The sequence below is a fragment of the Triturus cristatus genome, chromosome 7 (genome assembly GCF_964204655.1).
Source record: "Triturus cristatus chromosome 7, aTriCri1.1, whole genome shotgun sequence".
In the NCBI taxonomy this organism is placed as follows: domain Eukaryota; kingdom Metazoa; phylum Chordata; class Amphibia; order Caudata; family Salamandridae; genus Triturus; species Triturus cristatus.
This window is the reverse complement of record NC_140590.1, coordinates 1,545,674,534-1,545,689,598: the sequence shown is the minus strand read 5'-3', so window position 1 is coordinate 1,545,689,598 and position 15,065 is coordinate 1,545,674,534. Positions and strand designations below refer to the sequence as shown.

The window sequence follows — 15,065 nt, the reverse complement described above, 5'->3', positions numbered from 1 at the left end:
AACCGAAGATTGCCCTTCCGTTCCAAGCCTCTATGTGGTCCAACCACCACTGAATATCCGACCTTGCCTCGATGGACAAGAGGACTTTGTGTGAATACGGATACCCTTTGCGAAGGAAGAAGCCTTTGAGGCGTTGCAGGGCTCTGTAATGGAGGGGGCCCGGGAAGATAGCTTGGATGGACGTGGACAAAAGACCCACCACCCGAGCCAACTGGCAAAGGGAAATTTGGTGTTTGGCGAGAACGCGACACAACTCGTGACAAATTTTGGTCACTTTCCTGCCAGGAGACTGAGCGTGGAGGATGTGGACTCTATGACGAATCCCAAGAATGTAATGTTCTGGGTCGGTTGCAACAGAGATTTCTTCTCGTTGATAACAAACCCGAGATCCTGAAGGAGCAACACCGCCATCTGAAGATGTTGCAACAGGCGCCGAGGGCAAGCCGCCATCAAGAGAAGGTAATCTAGGTATACAATCATCCTGACACCCCTGGACCGTAGGAATTCCACCACCGGTCTGAGAACCTTGGTGAAACACCAAGGAGCCAAAGAGAGACCAAAAGGGAGAGACGTGAACTCGTAAGTGTGGTGACCCCAGATGAATTGGAGGAACCGCCGGTGGGGCGGGAAGATCGGAACCACAAGATAGGCATCCTTGAGGTCCAAACGGACCATCCAATCGAGGGGTCGGAGAACGTCCTGGAGGAGGTGGATCCCCTCCATCTTGAAATGGCGATAAACCAGCCATTGATTGAAATCGCTCAAGTTTATCACCAGTCTCTTGCCGCCATCGGTCTTGTCGACCAGAAAAATGTTGCTCAAGAAACGTCGGTCATGCTGGGTAGTAAGGGTGATAGCGCCTTTCCTGAGAAGAGCAGAAACCTCTTCGTCCACCAGGAGGGCGTCCTGCACGGAGAACAGAATAGGTCAAGGTGGGGACTTTTGCACTGGGGTCCCTTCGAACTCTATGTGAAAACCCCTCACAGTCTGCAGAACCCAGGCATCGTGTGTGATGGTTAACCAAACCTGGAAGCACCTTGCCAACCGCCCCCCATGCCATGTGGGGAAGAAGGGAGAACTCTCCCCTGCGCTAGAGGCTGCAGCTCCTCCACGGTATCCTCTCCCTTTACCCCTCTTTCCTCGTGTGGGGTGAAAGTTTCCGAACCTGGACTGGTCCTGATATTGTCCAGAGCCTCTCTGGTTGGTCTGGCATTGCTGATGACCGGCCGAGCGGCCCCTTCCTCGGCCGGACCTGCGAAAAACATGGGGGAATACCTTTTTGATTGTAGACTGAGCTCGGTCTAGTGAGGTGAAGGTATTAACAAATTTGCCAAGCTCCTTCACAAAGGGCTCGCCAAATAGACCACCCTGGGCGATAGCTCCCGCCTCGAAGTCCGCCAGGTCCCCTAACTTTGGGTAAATCTTAATAAGAAGGGACTGGCGGCGCTCCATGGACAGGGCACAATTAGCGATGTCCATGAAGATCATGACTCGTGCGCCCAGCCTGATAAGGTCTCAGGATTAATAATAGAGCCTGATTCCTTCGTATCTTCTGCCATATCCAATATTTTTGTGATCGGGCCTAGGGCGTTCAGCAGTTTACTCTGGCAGGCCCTCCAGGATCTGTCTATCCCCTTTTTGGGGTCCCTGATAAACTTTTGGAAGAAGGTGCCCATCCGCGGGTCAATTTCAGGTGTAAGAGCTACTTTACCTTCCAAGGGGGGGCGGAGGCACTGCGCCCGCAGGCAGTTGCGAGCATCCTTCTCAAGGGGATGCCGGATATGGTCGGCCACGAAAGTAGCCACCTTTATCGGCAGGAGTCCACTCAGAGGGCCGCGGGTGAACTATATCATTGGGGTCCAACATATCTGCGGTGATCGGGGGGTCTTGGGATGTACTAGGAAGAGACTGAGGGACCGGGACTGCAGGAGGGGTAACTTGACAGGCCGGAGAATCCGGCGCCGGCGCAGGAGGAACTGCGGAGGGAACCGCAGGGCGAGTAGCCATGAAGGTCTGCCTAAGGCGGTCAAAAGCATCACCATCCACACCCGCCTCACGGTAACGTTTAGGCGGTGGAGAGCCAAGAGGATCCTGGAATGTAGTGGCAGGAGTCTGGGGAGGAGGGGGGCAATCTGTTGCGAAAGGTTGGAAAAAGCCTGCTGTATTTGGTGCGAGAGTCTATCTTCTAATGGGGAAATGGCTTGGTCAACTGCCCTATAAATCGAGGTATCCATTGCCTCATAAAAGGCGTCTCCCCAGGGCATGTCAGCGAGTGGGTCTTCCTCCTCTTGATAATCATCATAGTAATCCATGATGATGCAACACTGATGAAAGTCGTGCAATGATCAGAAGTGGTATCCCACTGGGCCTGCAAGCAGAGGCCTCAACAGGGCTGGGTGGCAGCCTAAAGAATTTTATAATGTGGGGAACCGCAAATTTGGTGGGTTGAAGACCAAGGGACACAATGCTGGCAAAAGCGCTATCTAACAAACCCTTTAGCAGGGCAAACTGGTCTGGGTAACGTCCCTTTTTCACATGCACCCCAAACAATACTGGACCTTCAGAGGCGTTCAACAGCAGTAAGCTGCATATACAGGCTCTGCCCTTATCAGGATTGGGCTTAGGTACAGAGTGTGAGGTACAAGAGAAGCGGCGAGGCAATTGACATGCACCGCGCTCTACAACCGTTTAGGTGTCTCCCTCAGACCAAGGCTCCTCCGGAACGCGGGCGCGACGTTTGAAACTCCTTGAAGAGAGATCAAACGGCGTGCCGCACTTGCACAGCCTCCCGCGCCCTCTGGCGGCGGGAGGACCGGAACCACAGCCAGCAATGTACCGCATAAGGACGGAGAACCGTGCCCGCAGTTTACTCCCCGCAGCGCAGCCCATACGCTGCGGGAGAGTAGAATACTGAAACGCTTTACCGGCGTACCAAGCAAGCACAAAGTCATCACAAAGCAATGTGTGCGCGATACAACCTCACAAAGCTGAGACTGCGCACCTGAAAAGAAACGTCATAACATCACAGAAATTAGAAAAGACACAGCACGAAGCAGCGCTCATTAAAGCAGAAAGCAAATTACACAATCAAAGCACTAAACATATAAAAAAAACCTGAGGAGTACTTATCTTACTGCGTAGCAGTGAAGAAAGAGGAAATGACACTGTTGATGGACTATGTTGGGCTGTCTAGGCCTTGATTGGACATTGGAGTTCATGCTCCGTGATTGGTTGTTACCATGTATTTTCTTGTTTGACTACATTTTCCCTGTGGTTCATGGGAAATGTAGTCTTTTGTTATCTTTCGCTGCTATGTATTAAAGTGAAGAAAGAAGGCATAATCCTCGCCTCCAGTCCTAGCATAGAATTTGCGAAAGCCCTCAATGTATCCCAAATAGTGTTAATGTCGGCCAATTTGCAAGTTCAGTTTTTCAAAACTTGTTTTATGCTTTATTATACACCTGCAAGAATTGGTTTATTATTATAAAAAGTAAAAAAATGCTGAATAAAGATTATTTTAAAAAAACATCAAGTGCAGATGGACTGTGCATAAAAGTTGTGATCATGGGTGGGCGTAAAACAGCACCATGCATTAGAAAGGTCAAGATAAAATAACTTTGGGGTCACATGAGGACATTGGTGCTGATGAAGATTCTACAATGCAACACGGAGGAAGTTACCATCCAGATCTGCCATTAATGAATTGGTGTAGTGATTTGGCCCCTGAGTTCATAGAATTGGGTTTACCTTACCTTGACATTGGTGCATACAAGTATTCTTGAGGAAGCCTGACTCCCTACAACACAGTCGTGTTATGTGACAACATGGAAATGCTTTGGGGAACAAAGCACTGTAGTCCCCCTTATGTTTTCCTGTAAGAATGCAGGACTAGCCTTTATTTCAATTCATGGGCATTTGTTGCCAATAGCCACTTATTTAGAAAGCAGGCAACTTAGTTTAGAAAAAAACAATTGCATTTCTCATAGCAGTTCCTTCCCTGCACAAAGTTAGTGAACTCTAAGTGCTGTCTGCGAAAGAATCTTTCATTCTTTTTTTTTTTTTTTTTATTGAACAGGCTGGTGAGTAAAACGTACAATAATACATATGTTTGTTCACAAAGGGGGAGGAAAAAGAAGGTATAAGAAAGTATAAAAAAATAAAAAATAAAAAAAGTCCAGACAAATAAGCAAGATTAAACTCAGAGAAAGAGCAACACTATTCCATGAATTCACCCCAATTCTTTTCAAATTTCATCAAGGAGCGGGTCCCCCTAAGATTAGCTAATGAAGCCTCCATTGAGTAGATCTCGATTACTAATGTCCACCAATCCCACACCGATGGTGGATCAGGGCAGATCCAGGCTCTGGCAAGAGTTAGTTTAGCACAAGACATGAGGATTGAAGCCAGAGCATCCTGAGAGAGAGGGGTGGGATTGATATCTAATAAGACAAAGGAGGCAGAAAGTAAGGGGAGCTGGATTGATCTAATTTCAAGAACTTTACGGATGTCTGACCAGTAATCCTTAAGAGTGGGACAAGAGAACAGCATATGTACCAAATCAACTGCGTGGGCCGAACATTTAGGGCATTTGGTATGGTCGTTCGTAGCGTTGTTGGGGGACCACCTGGAGATGATTTCTGGTGTATAATATAGCATGCAAGTCGTTCTAAATTGCTGTAGCCTCAGGCTGGAAGAGTGAACACTGCTGTTAATATTAGATAGGGAGCGTTCTATATCTTTCGAAGTGACATTTGTGTCTAAGACACTGCTCCATTTGGCGGCTAATTTAGAGCAATCATTTTGTTTGAAGTTGGTTAGAAAGCTATAAGTATTACTTATTGCTGATTTGATTGTTGAGGAGTAGAAGTGGGTCCAGATATCGGAGTCTGTAATCTCGGATATTCGTTTTTTGTTCACCAGGTAGTCGTGTATCTGTCTGTGCTTATATCTCATAGATTCCGAGAGGCCATAAAGCAGTTTAAGTGTATTAAAGTCCAGAAAGCCTTGCGTGCCATATAGGTCCCCTAAGAGCCTAATGCCCCGTCTTGACCAGCTTTGAGCACTATGTTCATTGAAAATTTCCGGAAGACCCGGGTTCCCCCACAACAATAGATTTGAGTGGTAGAAAGTAGTTTTACAAAAAATAAGTATGTTAGCCCATATCTTTGCAATGTCTCTTGCGGTCTTGAATTTTACTCTTTTAAAGTAGTTGGGGTCGTTCACTCGTAATAAGAACAGGTTAGCGTCTTGCTTTAGCATAAAGGAGTGAAAAAAAGATGTTCCACCTTGGTTTAATAATGAACGAAAGCGGAAAACAAAAGCAGACCAAAAATATAATTTAAAATCGGGAAAATTAAGCCCTCCCACGTTTATGTTGTTTTTCAAAGAATTCAGTGACCTCCTCGCTTTTTTATAGCCCCATATGAAGCTACTGAATGCGCCGTCTAGTTGTTTAAAAAACAGGTTGTTTAGGGCCAACGGAATAGAGCGAAATAAGTACATGAATTTGGGTAATACCTTCATCGTGATTAAGTTGATTCTGCCGATGATATTCAGTGGTAGTCTGTGCCATTTTTTTAATAGTGAAATGGTAGATTTAACTAGTTCATTATAATTAATGTTGTTAATTTCTTGGATTTTGGCCGTTAACTTAACACCTAAGTAAGTGGCATTTTTACAGATCTCCGGAACTGGGACAGCGGGAGTATAGTTGGTTATGATTTGGGTCTTCTGTAAGTTGAGCCTATAGCCGGAAACAATCCCAAATTTTTCGGCCTCAGTAACTATGCCTTGGAGTGCTGCCACAATGTCCTGTGAGTAGACAGCGATATCGTCGGCATATGCAGTTATTTTTAGTGTTTGGTTGCCAGACCTGAAAGGAACGATTTGGGTTTGTAACTGGAGAGCGTGCAGGAATGGTTCCAGTGAAAGGGCAAATAGAAGAGGCGAGAGAGGGCAGCCCTGGCGAGTGCCTCGTAGAATTGGAAACTCTTTGGATGACAGACCCCCATAAGATGTATAGGCTGTTGGGTTGTCATACAAAGCCTGTATAGCACGTAAGAATTGCCCCCCGAAGCCCAGCTTAGATAGGACACACCAGAGGTAGTCCCAGCCCACTCGGTCAAAAGCCTTCTCGGCATCTAATAAGATCATGCCGAGTGGGGTGGATTCTGTCTCTGCTACATCAAATGCCGTGATAGCCATATTTACGTGTGCTGTTGTGTCCCTCCCTATTATAAACCCGTGTTGTTGGGGGTTAACGATTAAGGGCAGGAAGGGAGACAGTCTTATAGCTAGTATTTTAGCAAATATTTTAGCATCGGTATTGATCAATGATATAGGTCGATATGACCCTCTCTCCTCTTTTGGTTTGTTCTTCTTTGGAAAAAATATTATTTTTGCCCTATTCCATGATTTTGGTGCCTTTCCATTGCGCCCAACTGCTTGTATAACCTCCAGTAGCAAAGGCCCCAATTCAGCTATGCAAATTTTATAAATCTCCAAAGGGATTGTATCCTCCCCTGCAGCCTTCCCTGCTGGTAGTAATTCTATTGCCTGATGTAATTCGGCTCCTGTGATAATATCTGACATCGATTCTTGCATAGTGTTAGACGCTGGATTGGTTAGAAATTTATCAACATAATCCTGGATTGCTTCCAATTTGGGAGTGCTTTCTGGAGTATATAGTGTGCCATAGTAGTCCGCAAATTGTTCTACTATTTCTCTCTGAAAAAAAAAAAAAAAGAAGACATGATAATTTAATCTGTATTCTGTCAACACCCACAGCTGATGAATCGGACAGAGGCTTTTGTTTAGGGCAGGAAACAAAACACTACTTACTTAAATGTAAATCAAACATGATGGACAGAGATTCAATATGTGCTAAGAAAATATTATCTGTCATTGTTCATGAAGAATGCCATTGTGATTGCTGCAAGTGTTCACAAAGCAGCAAGTATTTCACAGTCACTGTTCTTAACATGCTGCCCAGTGTTTGGCTTAATTCCAAAAATGTTAAATTATTTTAAAATCTGAAGTCTTGAATCTTACAATGCTTCTCGTGTCACTGGAACTCATTAAATGTGTGATGCACTGTAAAAAAAAAAAAAAAAAAAAAAAAAAAAAGCTTTCATTCACACCAATCAGCAATTTCAGAGCTCACGCAAAGCTAGAGCAATAACGAAGGCCACTCCCAGCTAGCGGGAGCTCTAAAAATGGTCCTGCCAGCTGGGAGCGGACTTCAGATTTGTTTCCCTACCCGCAGTAATGCAGGCAGGGAAACGGATTGTGATATACCTCCCGCCCACAGGGAGCTGCATTTTAAGCTTCTCCCTGCGGGCAGGAGCAATGCCAGCTTCTGCTGGATGCGAGGAGACGGCTGGGGCCGCGGGGACCTTGGGGCTCCCCACTGGCCTCAAAGGAGGATGTGGTGAGTGCCCTGTGTGGGCACCCATCCTTAGTTGGCTGGGCTCCGGGGATGGGGTCCCGGGGCCCGAGTTATTGTTGACTTGGGGCACAAGTTATAGTTACTTGAGGTATTTTTTGTGAATATACATATATATATATTTACCTATCTATCCAAATTAACACAATTGTCGCGCACTCTGAAGCTGCATGTCAATCAATTTATTGAAGCGTGCAAAAAAGAACCAACAAACGCGTTTCAGCCTCCTGGCCTTTTTCACTGTTGATTCACTTCTCAATCGGTTACATTATATCATGTAACAAAAGAAACATTGATTGGACAGTCAACTCTCCTTAAAAATTAATGATGGACTATGGATCATGCTGTCTTACAAAACCAGATTAACGTGGCGGCCATTTTGTAATGTTGTTGTTTGGCCTATGTTTTCATACAATGTACAAGGCATAGAAAACCCACTGCTGGCATTGCAGTTTTGCATGCATGAAGCCAGCATCCACGGAAACTGATACAAAGCATTCCCTATGTTGGACTACTGTGTTTAAAACAAAATTGCACTATATATAGTGATTTTAAGGAAGCAGAAAGGGAAGCATGTGATAGGTTCAGTGAACGTATGATAGAGCATTCTCGGGAGCGGCACCAGGAATTTGGAATGCGCTTCCACCCAATATTTGAAGAATCGGCTCTGTCTTGCAAATTCAAAAAAGAGGCGAAGTTCTTTCTCATGAGTAGATTTCTCCCGTAGCTAACTACTGCCCTTTTGTGACTCTTTTGAGACCTATAAACATCCCTCAATATACTATTTTCAGATGAGTGAACAGGTGGAGATAAGCAGGATGACTGTAATGCGAATATCAAAGTAATGGCTCCTGGATAGCACAAGTCAGTGTGTTTTCATTGAGTCTCACCCACGTTCCTCAGTCAGGCCTGCATGGATTCCCAAATCCAAAAGCTAGATTCAAGGATGATAGCTAATGTTGATACTTCTATCAAGCAAGTTGGTTACTGATATGTGCCGGTAACTGTGCATCCAGTCAGAATCCAGGTTTTCTTTAGAAAGGATATTCATTGTACATTACGTTTTATATGCAAGTATGTCATGACATGTATTACTATAACCCTAGTGACCGCCTGGTAAGACTGAATATGTTATTAACGTACATTTGTAAAATGTGATCAAAACTGTTTGGTGCTGAATTGTAAAGCACTCTGACACCCAGGAATGGGTCACGTTCGCACTATAGAAAACACTAAAGAAAAAACAAAGAAGAAAAAAAAAAAAGAGGTTACTCAAATCATGTCTTGAGGGAAGCTGTATATAAAGTCGAACAGAAAGATAGAAAAGAACTGTTAGCCCCACAAATGAAAGATAAATAACATCAAACTGTAACTAGGCTGATATTACATTTTACAGAAGATTCTGGACAAATCTGCAGGCTCATTCAAAAGCACTTGGGGGTTTTAAAAACAGATGTCATCCTGGGAAAAGAGTTGACAGAAAGACCAGACATCACATACAGAACAAGTGTATCATTACAATATCTATTAGTACATAGCCACTACATGGAGAAAAACCCCATCAAAGCTGAAGTAGAAGGCTTTTTTCCTTGCACTAAATGCAAGGTGTGCAGGAACAGTAGGAAAGTAAAAGAAATTAAGATACCGAGCAAAATAGAGAAATGTAAGATCAATAAATTGTTGAATTGTGATTCTAATTTTGTTGTATATTGCCTAGTGTGTCCCTGCAAGAAGAAATACTTTGGAAATACTGTTTATCCTGCCAAGAAACGGATCTTGGAACACACTTGGGCAATTACGAATAATGATCCCTCTTACCCAGTATCCAGGCACTTTGCAGAGATGCATGAGAGTAGAAGCGATTTGCTGAGTTCTTTCTGTATAGACCAAGTCCCGCATAAAGAAAGAGGGGGTGACGGGGTCGGATCCTTAAGGCAGTTAGAATACAGCTATATAGTTGATCTAAGGACCCGTACACCATGACATTCACAGACACTAAAACATTCACAGAAAAAAACAAAGGTTACAGGGACGGTATAGTTAAGTTCAGAATTTAAACACACAAAACCATAGACATTCAGCAGTTATAGTTAGTTATCTCAAGAAACTATAACTCGTGCCCTAAGGTAACTACAATTTGTGCCCCCGCCAAGCACAGTTTTTTCATGAATAATTTTACGGAAATGTTGCAGTGATATTAATAATTATTTCATAGAAGATGTGATCAGTGATGGTATATGTGAGGTAATTAGCAGTGCATGGCGAGGGCGCGAGCTGTAGTTTCCTTAGGGCTTATAACTGCTGAATTTCTATGGTTTTGTGTGTAAAATCTGAACCGAACTACAACGTCCCTGTAACCTTTGTTTTTTTAGGTCTCGCCTAGCGTTGCTGCGCACATGTGCAGCTCGCACGGCGAAATTTAATGTAGATGATTACTTTAACAAAAGGGCTTTAAGCCTCGCCCCTCATTTCCATTGGCTGGCGTCACCGTTTATGCTAAATGGTGGCCAGCCATTGGAAAAGAGCTATGTATGTTGCCTCCCTTTGGCTTTTTGTGTCGGCCCACTCGGACTGCCACGCCTGCTTTCCGTTCGTCGTAAACGTTTTCTTATCTTTATCGGGCCATGTGTTTCAAACACATGGCCCCATAAAGACAAGCTCCGGCGTGATCCTCTTTCGTTTTCGTGACCGCGCTTGTTTGTCACTGTGAGCTCCGGCCGCCTTGGGTAAACACTTTTAATTGCAGTCTGTGGCTGGCCCCCGATGCGCCACCTGCCCCCCCCCCCGAAGCCCTGGAGGGCTGTGCTGCAGACACTGAGTACTATGTGCTAGTCTCGCTGTCTTTTCCGCGTAGGTCTTTGTGAGGCCGCTGGAAAAGATCAGGCGGGCCGAGGCGTCTGCTGAGAGAGCTCCTTGCCTTTCTCACACAAAGGAATGGGTTGCCGGCCTTTAGTGTTCGCTCGATGAAGTAGGGAGCATAGCGCAGCACTGACTGTAAATGCATATACAGGACAGCTCAGCGATCACCGGGGCTCCATTTTGTGAGGGAAATGCAAGGATTTTGTGGCACCACTGACTGTGCGGGCGTGCAGCTCATAAACGCCTGTTTGTTATTTGTGAAGTAAAAAACAGATGTCCGATGAGGCCCATTAGGCTGACTCCCCCGTCCCTGAATACGGCCCGAATGTGTTAAACCCTGGCTGGCAAAGTAACTGAGCGCAGGCATGGCGAGGACCTGTGGTGTAGTGTTGTGTAGGATTGCATTCATCGGGTATCGATTGAGAGAACCTGCATAACAGCTCAGGAAACGTGACCCCCGGAGGCTCAAGAAGAGTGATTTTCATGCCCTGTGGGGGAAGGGTGCACGAACGACGCAAGCCCCAGGCGGCTTTGTTGCACATTGGTGTGGCTGATCTCCCTGGCTCTAATGGCTTACTCGTGTGCATGTCTTACCCCACAAGCAGGTTTATGTTACTCACAAGGTTATGATTTCCCAACTCGTTTCAAAACGTGTTCGAGCTCCCTGTTATTGGTTTAGTTTGCCTGTAGCAAGCAACTCCTCGGTTTATGTTACCACTGACTGCCTTCTTGTATGCTATGTACCAAATGTGCAGCTTTCTTGCTGTGGTAGTGGATCAGCACCATCTACTCTACCAAGTCACCCCTTTCGGGTTACACGCCAGCAAACCCAATGTTCAACATTGCCTCGGGTGACTGAGAACGCATACTTGGGCGTACCACCTATTATCTGTCTGTCACTGTTATTTTAGGACGAAGAGAGATTCTTATGCCTCAATGCTAGGAAGGAGTTGTAAATTATCAGAGATGCATTCAAATTACCACTCTTGCTGGAGCATTCAATGTGATGGAGAAATTGGCTTGATGCCTAGCATATCAAATAATGGTGAGTGGTTGTTGTGTGGTACTGCAGACTGTTCGAGGTAAACTGGTTTTCACGACAGGTTCTCACCCAGAGAAGACACATCGTATAAAGTACACACGGGAACTACTACTCTTGAGACAGGTGCATGTAAACATTTTTGTACTGCTGTAGCATCCATAAGGTGTTGCCGCGCTTAACACAAATCAAACTAGTTTCTATTGAGAGTTCGGAAATGATTGGAGGAAAGGAAGCTAAGGCGCCAAATGCATTTATGAATATGGCCAGTAGTAGTACAAGAGTACTATTGCTTGCCTTTGTGAATTGGCTCTGAAACGCCCAGATCGCCCAAGGAGAGTGTGCAGGGCCTGCTGGGGGTCCCGAGGGCCCCGCTGGCCCCCGAGGCGCCCCCGAAGCCCTGGAGGGCTGTGCTGCAGACACGGAGTACTATGTGCCTGGGGCCGCCGCCTGGCCTCATCCCCCCCGGCGAAGGAGAGAAAGCCGTTGCCGGGCCCTGGATTGCGCTGGTGGCCCGAGGGGGCTGCACTTTTAAAGAAAAAGGTCTTCAATTCCGCCTGTAGGAACGCAGTCGATGTGGTCATTTACAATGAGCCCAAGGCGGGCAACGCCACCTTGTCCATGTCTCACATAGGTAAGAGCCTTCCTTTGCCCCTTGCATACACTTGTAACCCCCACCCCTTACTGTACCCATGACCCACATCTCTAAGCGCCCCTAACCACCCGGTTCGACGTGTGTAGGAGGCTCACTACAGACACAGGAAAAATACATCTCGACAACTAGGAGTACCGCCTCTCCCCCTCTCCCACCACCTCCACAGCCCCAGGTACCACCCTGTTCATCTAAAAGAGGCAGCCAACCAACGTAAAGAACTAGGCTGGCACCATAGTCCACCTCCACACACATCCTTACCCCCCCATCGTTAAAGTCATTTGCTTTGCTATACAATACCATTAGCAAAGCAAATGGCTTTAACTTAATCAAAGGCGAGACCTATTGCATTTTCAATGCTTGTTCTGTGAATGTCTTTGTTTCATTTTTAACGCAGCCAGGTTGTTGGCCACAGGTCCTGGCCTGGTGTCAGACACTTTGGCCAACCACACGCCACACAAGATGTTGGCCGCAGGGCCTGCATCCAACCTACTGCATGCAGCCAACCTACTGCATGCAGCAAACCCAAAGCTGCACACAGCCTTCGCCCGAAACACCGGGGGGTTGCTAACCCCCCAAAGGCAAGCTGGGAGGGGGGCAAGCACCCCCCCCCCCCCCCTCACTGGGCTGATTTCAGCCCCGGGCACCCCATCCCCCAGGGCCTGTCACATTTCTTTAGGGGAGAAGAAGTACGTGGTCCCATCACCCGAGCCCAGCCTTATTGTAGATGGGGAGGGGCAAGCAGCCCACCTCCCTGGGCTGATTTCTGGCCCCAGGATCCTCATCTCCCAGGGCCCGGCCATATGTAGAAGGGGAAGGGGGCACGTAGCCCCCTTCCAGAGCCGATTTCTGGCCCTGGGGTCTCCATCTCCCAAGGCCCAGCCATATTTAAAAGGGAGAGGGGGGCCTATTTTAATAATACTTGGGAAGGGGGGGCTGCGTGGCCCTCCCTCCCCAGGCCGATTTTGGCCTCGGGTACCCCATCTCCCGGGGTCCGGCCATTCTATAAAGTGAGAAGGGAGCATGCGGCCCTCCTCCCCGGACCATTTATCATGCTCCCGCCCGCTGGGAGTGGACTTAGTGTTTGCTGCTGCTTGGCCAGAGCTTTGAAAGTGCTCCATTAAAGCGAGAGCAAACAAAGTTTTCCCTGCCTGCGCCAGTCAGGGAACGGAAACCCCTATGCCTTGGGGGTGGGCACCCGGGGGACATAGCAGAGCTGACCCGGGGTATGGGGTCCCCAGGGCCATTAATGGCTCCAGGAGGGACCCTCTCCCATTTTGTGGCGCGGCTTGGACCTCAGGGTTGGGTTACTCTGTTCTGAAAAAAGTCCCGGAGAGGGGACAGTGCACAACTATAGATGCTCTGCTCTCGAACAATATGAGACGGGTCAAATGGGACAAGGTTATTGAAAAGCCAGAAGTAGTATCAGCAATCAAGTTAGATGTTACTATGGCTTTGGAAGAGTTACAGGCAGTGCAAAACCATGAAGAATTAAATAAAATCATAATTGGGGCCAATAACATCCTATTTGATCATATAAAGACCTATTTTCTAAAGCCGCCTAGTCAGTATTACAAACCCATAGCAGTGCAGGAAAACTGGTACAATACGGATTGCAGGCAAGCCTATAAATTGCTTGCAGCAGTAGTAAAATAAAAAAATAAGGCTAGCATCAAACAAGCAAGGAAAATGTATAAATCCTCTCAGTGTAGAGCAAAAAAGGACTGGGACGAGCAAAGATGGAAGGATCTGCGAATGGCTTGCTCTGGGAACAATTTTCATCATTTTTGGCATTTGGTAAAGTGGGGAAGGGGAGGGCAAGCTTTACTCCCACAAAACAATGTGGCACCAGAGTCATGGATTGCGCAGTTCTCAGAACAGTATGCAGAGGAAGAAGAAGAATTGGGCGAGCCCCTAGTAATCCCCCCACATACCAGCTTTGTCCTTTGACCTCGCAGATGTAGGTGCAGTGCTAGGCGCAGTTAAGGGGGGAAGACCCTATCCCTTTCATAGCAGAGTCTAGCAGTGGCAACAGGGCATAGTTATCTCTCTGACAGCTCTGTCTGTCTATATGTGTTTGCCTTTTTATAGGGCTCAGTCTATGACTCTTCCATCTTTCTTCCCTCCTCAACATCCAACCAAGGATGGACGAGGAGCCACATCATAGGCTGGACCCTGAAATGATGATAGTTCTTCATGTGAATGCCAGAATTAAGAGCAAGGGAGTGGCCAAGGGCTCCATTTCACACAGGTTCATTCTCTGTATTGGGATCTGCTATCTCCTGGCCAAGAAAGACCTGGTTGCTGACATTGCCAGGCAACTTCGTGGTCAGCTTTGCATAGTTTGCAGAACACACCTACCTCATGTATCATACATGCAGTGAAGAGTACTTTGCCTCAGCTGTCCTACATGGCTTCCTTGGTTAACTCGCAATGATCATTTCCACCTCCCAGAGAGGTATTACTTTGGGACTCATTTATAAGGGGATGAATCTGCATGAAGATTTATGCATCAGAAGAAAACGTTCTTTACCTTTGATAATGACCTATCTGGTGAATACATAACCTTCCTGTAGATTCCGCTCCAAATTCCCTTCTATACTTGGAGTTAGTGACATGACTAATAAGATCTCAGTGTGCAAACATGTTATATGCTTAATGACGGTTACTTGATACAGGAAATGTTCAGTTTCAGACCCCCCAATAGTACACACAACTTATTGTAGTTTCGGAAGTAGATTTATACATACACAGCGTTTTTGCCTTTCAAAAGTTTCTGCTCCAGTAGTTCTGGACAACATCACACTTTTTAAATTCTGAACTCTGTCTTTTCTACGTTGTTCAGCCTACAGCGACTCAAATGCTCTACAGACAGCCCCCCATCAACTGATCATTCTGAACTTGCACAGCCTAGCCCCTGATTTGCCTTAGCCATTTCATAGTGTCCTAGCAGTTGTAGAAGTGTGTCTCAAACACTAATAAATACAATCAGTTTGCAGTATTGCTTGTCTAGGCAGCAACTCAACAAGAGGGTCAGAAGTGCAAGGAAGCATAATCTTCATTTAAACTAT

The 15,065-nt window shown here is 46.3% G+C and overlaps 1 protein-coding gene across 1 annotated transcript in view; it reads left to right on the top strand.

Moving 5' to 3' along the window:
* SERINC3 (serine incorporator 3) overlaps nucleotides 1–15,065 on the top strand; it is a 161,443-nt gene that overhangs the window by 105,869 nt on the left and 40,509 nt on the right. The window lies entirely within an intron of this gene.